Genomic DNA, 9,804 nt, shown 5'->3' on the forward strand with positions numbered 1-9,804 from the left:
GCAAAGGAAAATAGCTCTATAAGAAAAGGACTCAATTTTAACAACGAAGTATAAATTCATCCACTATGGTGAAGTCTTCACTTTTTTGGAGGGTCCTGGGGGACGGACCTGTAAATTGGAAAGAATTTTTGGACCTTGGATGCAGTTCTTCATGGCAGCCCATACACCAATAGTCCCCATGTGTTGGGAAAGACCAAGAAGGATTATACTACAAGCTAGAGCCAGTCTCTGACAAAAAGCAAAACCAGGTTGTTTCTAATAAAATACTGCAAATGGATGTAATCCTATTCTGTAGAACTGAAACCAAATCTTTCCTTTCCCCACTTAGAAAATTAATAGGACAAAATTAAAATTAATAGGGAAAAAAAAAAATTGCCCATGCCTTGATTTCAGGTGAGTGTCGGTGGGCTCTACTAGCAGCACTACTGTTAACATCAGACAGAGTAAAAACCATCAGTTCAATCTCCAGGACCCTCAAGTACCAAAAATGCTGTAATGCCATTTTCATTGCCAGTCTATCCTATCCCCACTGGACCTTCATACATCTACTGGGATTTCTTCTGGTTTGGATTTCCACAGAGCACCAAGCTTGGCTCAAACCTTGGGAACAAGAGGGGGGTTATTTCCTTGTTTGTTGTTGGAGGGTGGAGGGGGTTGGGTTAGGTTAAGTTTGGTTTGGTCTTTAACTACTCCTAAACTCATAACTTTCAAGTTTTTGCCTCCAACATTTATGGTATGTTTCCTAACTTTAGGGATCTTGAAAGCAAGGCGTGTAACCACAAAAATCTGTATAACTTAACCTCATCAGAGTCCTACTCGTTCTCGTCACTGATTTCTCTCATAATTTTGAGCCTCTGGCTCAAATGAAATCTTTTCTCAGACACTCAGGATGAATTTCCAAAGGACTGGATTTTCTGTACAGTTGCTGTATTTGAAATTATAACATCAGGTAACATTAAGGAGAAGGGGAAATAGGCTGTGTCATCACGTAGACACATGGTTCTTCAAAGGACACAATCCTACCCAGCTCTAGATAATTCCTGTTAAACATTACTTGGAACTTCAGCTCCAGTATTAGACAGAACTCAAAAATCTTCCACATTAAAAAAAGTTATTCAAAGTTACTCATGTGGCAGCAAGTAAAGCATCAGGTTAATGGGAGTAGAGAGGAAAACCTCCAGGTTTTCATCTTCTCATGTCAAGCATATAGGGTAATAAGACAAAGACAAAAGTCACTGTCCTGATGTATTTGCTTTTTAATTCCCTTGATACTGAAACATGCTCACAACTCTGCCACAAGGGCAAGTAAACGCATATGTTCTCAGAAGATGTCACAGATACTACACTTCTCCTCCAGGTTTGCATAGGCACAAGTGACAACTACAATGATTTTTACTTCCATTTACCCAAATTACCGTGGTTTTTTTCCATCAAGAAGTATGGTAATAACTTAGAAGGATATAATTAGCCTCCTCTGCTGACATTGAAATGTCACCTCCACAGAACATCTACTACTACTCGTTATTCCACTAAATTCACTATAAATTACATGGGTTACTGTTACAAGTTCAAACAAACACCTTTCCTCCTGTCCTACCAACCCTGCTGAGAAGAGGCAGAAGATGGCACTTGGGAGAGATCTCCAGGTAAGACGTCTACTCCCCTGAGGAAATGCTCACCCAGAGTTGGGTCACCCCAAAACACTAATCACAAAGTAAGCACCCGTCTAACTCCATGCACATGTCTGCAGCTGTGGGAGCAGAGATCAGACCAGATGTTCTCCCACCACTACTCCCCAGCAAAGCCTCTCCAGCACCATGCTGCAGTCACTGCTGCTCTCGTGCCCCCTCTAGCCCAGCGAGTCTTTCATTCCCTCTAAACAGGTGAGAAACTCTCTTCAGAAGAGCTTGAAGTGCCCAGTAGAGTCTAACCCTTGGCAGGCTGGAAAAATTTGTGAGTGGTGAAACCTGAGTGCCTCAGACCGAGAGGGGAACGGAACTGAGCACAAACATCGCTGCACCCCAGGCAGTATATCTTTAGTAAGTCCCAACGAGTGGGAAGGAAGGTCTGGCACCATGTCATGCAAAAACCTCCATGCTCTTCCTACCTGGCAGGTGCATTCAGCACCCCTCAGCAGAGAAGAATGGAAGAACTGTTTGTCTCTTGACCACAATCAGACTTTTTTTCTTGCTGTCCCCGCGCTTGCCTCAAACTCTAGCCGTGTCTGAACGAAGATGCTGTTACACCTTAGTGTGCACATAACTTTCCAAAGTCCCCAGGCTTCACATCCCACATAGCAATGCCAGGAGAACACAGGAAGCTCCAGGACCATGTAAGAGCTCAACAGAAGTTTTCAGGGCTACAGCGTCGGAACGGCGAGAAAGGCAGCTCCTGCTGAAGGTGCTCATGTCCTTGTTTAGACCCCACCTTAGTTGTACAGCAAATTACGTACATTGGACTGAGCTTAACCAAAGAAAACCCTGCAAACATAATCTACTTTAAGAGCTGCATGTCATTAAAAGTCCCATAGCAATACGAGCTGTAAGATATTCTCCTCAAACATCTCAGAGAATGCATAAATAACAAATATTTAGAAAACAACAAAACAGAGAAGGGGTGGAGGGAATATCTGATACAGGTCCCCATGTTGTCATGGTGACTTCACATCCATTATGTACTTCAGACACATTTAGAAGAAAGCTACATTTTTACCCCTCCCCAACCAAATAAAGCACGGAAGGAAAAACAAAAATCCTGGCAGCTTGTCACAAGCCACTCAAACAGCAATTCAGTCCTTTGATCAGGCAGCAGCCCTGAAGTATTTTAATCAATACTAGTGCTGCATTGTGATTCATGTACTCAGACAACACAGAAACAGACAAGCAGAAAACAAAAAATAATAATCTGTTCAACCCATTTATCATACAAGATGAGGATACTGTTTGAAACGTTTCTGACCACACTTGTATCAGGCAGGTTTCTGCTTTCAGAATATTTAAAAAATAATTACTTGCAACATCATTTTATTCTTTGCTGGTTGCAGACACTGTTTGCAAGCAATTGGTTGTCTTTTACCAAGTACAAGGTTCCACATGCTACTCCTATCACACATAGCAATCAAATAGCCTTAGTCTGCTTAGTAATAAAATCCTCTCAACATCTACATGCAAATGCTGCATAAGTACAGATTTAGGAAGCATGCGCCATAGAGATCATATAATCAATCCAGCTCATTACAGCAGGAAACACAGCAAACACTTTACTACCAGCTTCTAAATCGCTCACACAGAGCATGCATTGCCAAATGCCACTAAACATCCCCACCTCTGCACCAATAAAAGGCAAATGCATAATATAGTCAAAGAGCAGGCATCTGTTAAGACACCATTTTCTAAGCGATACCTGAAAAGACATTAAAGACTCCGTGAGAAAGCACGATTTGCAACAGCTCACAGCATGCAGCTTACCAGTGGCTCCCAGCACAGCCTGGCCAGCCATCTGCCCCCGTCCCCCCTACCTCCAAGCCGCTGCAGGAAATCGCCGCATGCGCTTCACAGAAGGATAATTCTGATAACCCCCACCCTCCAAGTTAATCAATTAATGAAGCAAGACTGTTTTTTCCTTACCAAGCAGTGTATGGACACTGGGTCACTTGAAGGTTGCCCGTTCTTTCCTGCTGTAGGGCCTCCCAAATAATAACGGCCCATCCAAATTCAGCCTCTTTTTTTTTTTTTGCCTTTTTTTTTTTTTATATTCATTCAAAGCTGTAGGAATACACTCAGTCCTTGACAATGCCAGCTTGCATGATGAAAGAGCAAAAGTAGTTTTGAGGCTGCAGAATGCCTTCCCTGGGTTACCATGGAAATAAATGTGGGAAGGGGAGGGGGTTTTGCTGCTGGTAATGCTGCTACTCACTGGAGATGCTCTAGAGCCAGGCTGTGCGGGACTACACCAGGAGAAGAAGATGTGTTTTACTACTATCACTATAATTTTTTAGCTGAACTTAACTTTCATTTCCACCAAATTCCATATCGTCAAAAAGCCTGAATGCTGCGTGCCGTTCAAGCGAGCGGGAAAGAACGACGCACCAGTATGATGCAAGTTCAAATCCAACTTTATTAAAAAGGCTGCGTTCTTATATATTCTTTCTGCTCTCCTGTACACGCGATCACGCGCCGAGCACGCAAGATAGAGCAAGCTTGATTGGGTAGCACGTGTTGTCCACGCGCCCTTAGTCCTTAAGTGATTGGTTAGTCTAAAAAGATGCTATATGCCTATTATTCTTGCTATCAGCATTTTCCCATCCGCATTTTCTTACTTTTCTGCTAACTTAAATTGCAACTGTATCCTTTAGTTTTAGCTCATGGCCTTGGTTCACAAACCCTGGTATTCATTCAGTATCGCTAAGGCCCCAACACATGAAACTACTCAGAGATGCTAGGCAGACGCTGTTTGAAACAAGCATGGTGTAAGATCCCTCAAAAGAGGAGCTGGAGAACTAGAATTTTATTTACATACTGGAATTTGCACGGAGGGGCATTAATGCTCAATTGCAAGTAAAAATTGCTTGACAAGGACGAACCTGTTGCAGAGCTGAGGCTGTAGCAAGGATGACTAGTTTCAGGAAGGCTTGATAAGGAGCATCAGCTTATCATTCAAATGCAGGGTAGCATTTCTGCTATGGACAATTATCACGCACAGAATGAAACAGATCACCTCAATGATTCTGCTGTCGTTTGCAGAAATGAGAAGAGCCGATCAGCAGGAGGAGGCTGGGCACTGCGACACCATGGCGGCTCCTGCCGTGAGACCCTGACTCCACACCAATGTGCTGCTCCCCCTCCTTGGGTCTTGTCAGAGTCCCCGTTAAAAATCAACCAAAATAATCCACGGTAAACTGAAGCCTGGCACCAAAATCCCAGCAAGGATGGCCAATACAGTTTCATCAAACTGATTCAGTTTGATGCTGATTTAGTTTGCATCAATTCATGAGCTGCGAGGTACAGTGACATTAACGCAACGCTTCTGACCAAAGGACTGCCCTGTATTTCCCATGAAGCAACAGCAGCTTCCACAGACACCAGTTCACCTTTAACTAATGCATTTAAATTTTGCATGTGAAAAATGCACTGTCTCTTAACACATAGAAATTACTAAAGGTTTTTTTAATAATAGCTAATAAGCTCGGCATACTAGCCAGACATGCTCTCTCCTCAGCCACTCCTCAGGGGACACCAAGAAGCGTAGGTTACACAGGCCCATTTGGGGTTCACAGGCCTGGCAGCCAAATGCGATCCACTCCTAATTCCACCATGATTTACTTACCATTTCCAGTGGACTTGGTTAAAAAGTCAAGCCAAGGAGAGAGAAGGGAAGCAAGCTGTGGGCCATGCAAAAGGCCAGAGGTGCAAGAGAGGTGAGGTGAAGACGCCAGGAGAACAGTTCCCAGCCAGCCGGGCAGGGGGCTGGGCAGACCCCTCAGGCTGGGAGTCTCTGCAGAACCCCCCAGCGCTGGCTGCTCCCCAGCTGCACCAGCAGCCCCTGCCTTCTCCTTGAAGCTCCCTCCTCGTCCCCCCTGTCCCATGTGGGGGAAAAGGAGACACCACCAGTGTCCCAGTGCCCCTAAAGAGGTGGCTGATATCTCCCACCCACATGGGCCAGGGGAGAACTGCTGGGAGAAATAGCCTAAGCTGGGTCCCTTTCTGACTCCTCTCCAACTGCAGCAACCTCTGCCTTCGTTGACAATATGAAGCTTGTGTAAGAGAATCTTTTCATTGAGAGGAGAAAAAAAAAAACCAGTACAAAAAATGTTTTCTCCAACAACATCTCACATCAGGAAGATGAAGCAATATTACATTCATACGTATCCCATCCTTAGAAGACATACTGTTGGTACAGGAGTGGAGAAATCCCAGAGAGAAGGCAGTCCATCTTCTTGAGCAGCGGAGAGCAAACAGCCTAATCCACATATTTCTACCTGTTCTCCTCCTCAGCCAAACAGGAATTCAACTTTTCTTTACTAGGCCACAAATCAAAAAGCAAATCTTATTTGTTTTATGACATCACAATAAAATTAAGTTTTGCTGATTACACGGTACCCAGATCACACAGAGCGTGATTCTCCCTGCTCTCCTGTGCTCCTACAGCTGCCCCCACCGTCACATCTTTATAACCACTAATTGCAACGTGTCACTCAAAGCAAAATCCCAATTCCTACACAAACTTAAAGAGCAGAACTAAATCTGCCAATGCAAACACAGCAAAACACCATAAAACACCAACTGCTACAAAGAAGCCACGGGGAATGGCTGAAAAGGCTTAAAAATGCAAACAGCCAGAAACCAGAGTAGCCCAGCAACTGCTGCAGCTGAAAGCCAGGGAGCAGCTCTGCACGGCTCACCCAGCCCAGCCCCACATGGCCCTGGCTGTGTCCCACACACGCCAGATTTCCATGGTGTCCCCCTCACGTCCCCAGCAGGCACCGACCAGTGAAGGATGGAGCTAGTCTGGAGTGACTCGTGTGTCCACTGCCCAGCTGGCAGCTGCCAGCACGATGGCTCTGCCCACCCATCTCCTCCTCTCTAGGGACCTGTCTCTTTGGCGAATGAATTTTGGAAAAACTGAAAGGGAAAAGAAAAAAAAAAATACTCCGGAGCTCTTTACCCCTTTCATCAACCTGCTCTGAAATGAGTCTGTAGTCTCAAGAGCAAGGAGGGACAGATAGCACAATTGCACAAACCTCACTTCCTCAGGAAACCAGATTAAAAAGCCACACTGTCAACTACCAAGGAAGCTCAGCAAGATCAGGGGAATTCACACGGGAGCAGTTCAGTCGTATTATTCTTTTCTTTAAAAGGTAGCCTGCCAGGGAGAGACAAAGGCAACAACTGAGGCACAGCAGAAGGCCAAGAAATTGCAGGAATAGCATACATGGATTATCAAAAATCAAAGAATATGTATACTTTTATATGTATATAAAATTCACACCGGTATCTAGGTATGTCTGGAAAGGCCAAGAGGTTTCTTCAAAGGCTCCCTGAGCAAATAAAAAGGCATTATTGTTTTAGACTTTCTAACAGCTAAATAGCAACCAGCTCTTACCAGCCTACATTCCTGGGATTAAGTGGGTAATGCCACTGTCCTGGAGGAGAGTAACACACACATCATACCACGTCTCCTAGTAACAAGGCAAGATATCAGATGTGCAAATCTGAGGGGAAAAAACAGACTTTAGTCTTTTATTGAGAAAGAATAAATGGAACAAAAATGGCAAGTGAATGGCTACTTATTGTTATGTGATCCTCCTGTAATCTTTCTGAAGCTTTTTATTAGAGTTGTTCACACTCAAAGAAATGAAGAATTAATCTCTCGGTTGCTAGTAGCTTGTAGATTATTGATAACCTCTTGCTGGAAGAAGAAAATAAAAAAAGGCCATTGTTAAGGATAAACTATAAACTAACACTTCAAATCATGTACACAGCAAAACAGGGAACAAGGAGATACCTGTTATTTGTTTACCCTTTATTTAATACTATGACAACTACATTCACCTGCGAATGAAACAAAGGAAAACACTGTCAGCTTGCCTAACTGCAGCACTAGATACCCGATGCAGACGCTTCAACTGCTATGTATTAATAGTATCAGTAGTTGCATGCAGCAAAAAACCCAGCAAAAACTCCAGGGGATGCAAGCAATCACTCTAGCCATACAGTAACACTATGCAAAAGACCCATTTTTTTGAATGGAGTCAGAACTTTTAAAAAACAACAAAAAATTACAATTATTAATTTGTCTGAGAGCTACACAAGCACACCATGCGAATATATTATGGCTTCCCAAGTAAAACAACTACAAGTGAAAAGGTACACCAGCTCATGAAAATGGAGAACTGGAGAGGCACCTGTTACATACAGGGACAGGCTGTGGTTTGCAATATTTTTACAATTTTCTCCTGCACAGAGCTGGCTGTGTGGGCAGCCAGGCAACTCAGGATGCTTTCTGCACGCCGTACAGATGTTCCACATATTCTAACCCAGCTCAAGTCACTAGAAAGGAAGCTGAAGGGATTTTTAAAAAACATTTCTCTGCTAATCACCAGCATTTCCTTCTTGTACAACAGCAGAAACGTTCCTTGTTTGAGCTAATACGGCTCATAGTTGCTACCTTAAAAACTAAGGCTGGTTTCAAATGTCAGCAAAAAAAAATATTTATGAAACAGTGTTTATCAATTATTTTTTCCCCCTGAATCTGAAGTTACTACAGGGGCATTGCAACTCTAAAGCATGACTGTTCCGATCCACGTGGAGTTTCCTTGGTGGCATGAAGCCAGCAATGGGGTTTATCGCTCTTCAGTTGCTAAATTTTTCAAAATCAAATAAATTTTGAGAAAATAGAACTAGCTTTGCTGTCAGTCACCTCCGCTGTGAAAATAAATTCCTTTAAGGACTCAGCATTTTTGCTTTTTTAAGCTTACACAAAGTAAACAGAAAATTTTGTCCTGGTCATACAGATGTCTGCAACTTATTTTAGACATTTCCCCTTAAGACTCTCAGGAAAAAGAAAGAGAAAAGTTTAAATCACTTGTAGGGTATAACTGGTGTCAAAACAAGGTTAAACACCCCAATAACTTTAACCACTTTTTATTCTAAAAGGAAAAAAATTATTGAACCATAAAACTAGATGAATGGGTCTTTATACAAAAAATAAATCTTTGCTACATCCATTGCATGCCATGTATTCAATAAGTGTATTAAATTTCATTGTACTAGTAATAGATTGCTAATATTATCATCACCAACAACTGACAGGCAGCACTAATGACCGCTTTGAGCAGCCCAGTGGCCAGGGGCACTGCTCTAGAAGTTGGGTCAGGGAGGGCTGGGGGAAAAACCAGCACCCAGCCAGCAAGAGGTGGGCAGGGGAGTGGCGTGGCTAGTCCTGGGAGGACAAGGGAATGAAATCTATCAGAAACGAGTATGAGAGGTGTGAAGTGACTTTTTTCCACTCTCATTTTATTTCCATTGTCAGCATATGCTTTGGAAGTAGAACTTACTTGTGTGAAGTCACTGATGTGAGCTTTGCGTTTTTTTTCCAAAACATTTAGAAAAGAGGAACAAAACTGGAAAGCAGAAACAACAAAATATGACGTGCCTATTTATTTGCAGTTGACTTTGCAATTTCCAATTTGGTTTTTATCAGGACAAAACCCCATGGACTCATTTCCTCCAGTTTCCAGCAAAATTCATTATTAAAACACAGTTTTAAATAGACCATGACTTCACACGAAAAACAAAGATAGCCTCTGTACAAGGGGAACCACAGTTGTGTACTGTGGATTTCACATGTTTTTTGGAAGATCTGGGACGTGGAACGCCAGCCCTTGTTCTTGGTGAGAGCACTTTGATAGCAGCTTGTCTGACCAGTGCCTAGTTTTAATTTTATTATTACTACAAAAGTACCTAACAATCCCAAAGGAAAGCAGAGCCCAGGGAGATAGGCACTGTACAAATACTTACTAAAAACTGTCTTTGTTCATAGTCCAAACAAATAATGCTTGAGAATGAAAGAAAAGGAAAGGGGCGGGGGGGGGGGGGGGTGTGGAGAAAAGAAGGAAAGTGCTGCCAAGGTTTCACAGCAGGAACAGAACCGGAGCAGGGACTCCTGGCCAGCGCATCCCACCCCGCTCCCCGACAGGGCTGACCCCCCTCCGGCACCACTGAGCTGGCAGCCTTGTTTCAGAGAAAAAAAAAAAAAAAAAAAAAAAGGAAAAGGGAGCCTTTGTTTTCCCCCCCCCCAAAGAAA

The 9,804-nt window shown here is 43.2% G+C and overlaps 1 protein-coding gene across 2 annotated transcripts in view; it reads right to left on the reverse strand.

Annotated features, from left to right (window-relative positions):
• The window catches only part of FGD3 (FYVE, RhoGEF and PH domain containing 3), an 83,142-nt gene extending 79,381 nt beyond the window's left edge, over positions 1-3,761 (reverse strand). Inside the window, exon 1 of one of the 2 annotated variants that reach the window (XR_001413089.1) lies at positions 3,627-3,761. The gene's annotated coding sequence lies outside the window, so the exon portion shown is untranslated. The remainder of the gene's footprint in view (positions 1-3,626) is intronic. The other variant, XM_014951550.1, reaches the window with a different exon arrangement.
• Positions 3,762-9,804: the final 6,043 nt, after the last annotated feature.

This window comes from Calidris pugnax, unplaced genomic scaffold (genome assembly GCF_001431845.1).
Source record: "Calidris pugnax isolate Ruff unplaced genomic scaffold, ASM143184v1 scaffold203, whole genome shotgun sequence".
Classification (NCBI taxonomy): Eukaryota; Metazoa; Chordata; class Aves; order Charadriiformes; family Scolopacidae; genus Calidris; species Calidris pugnax.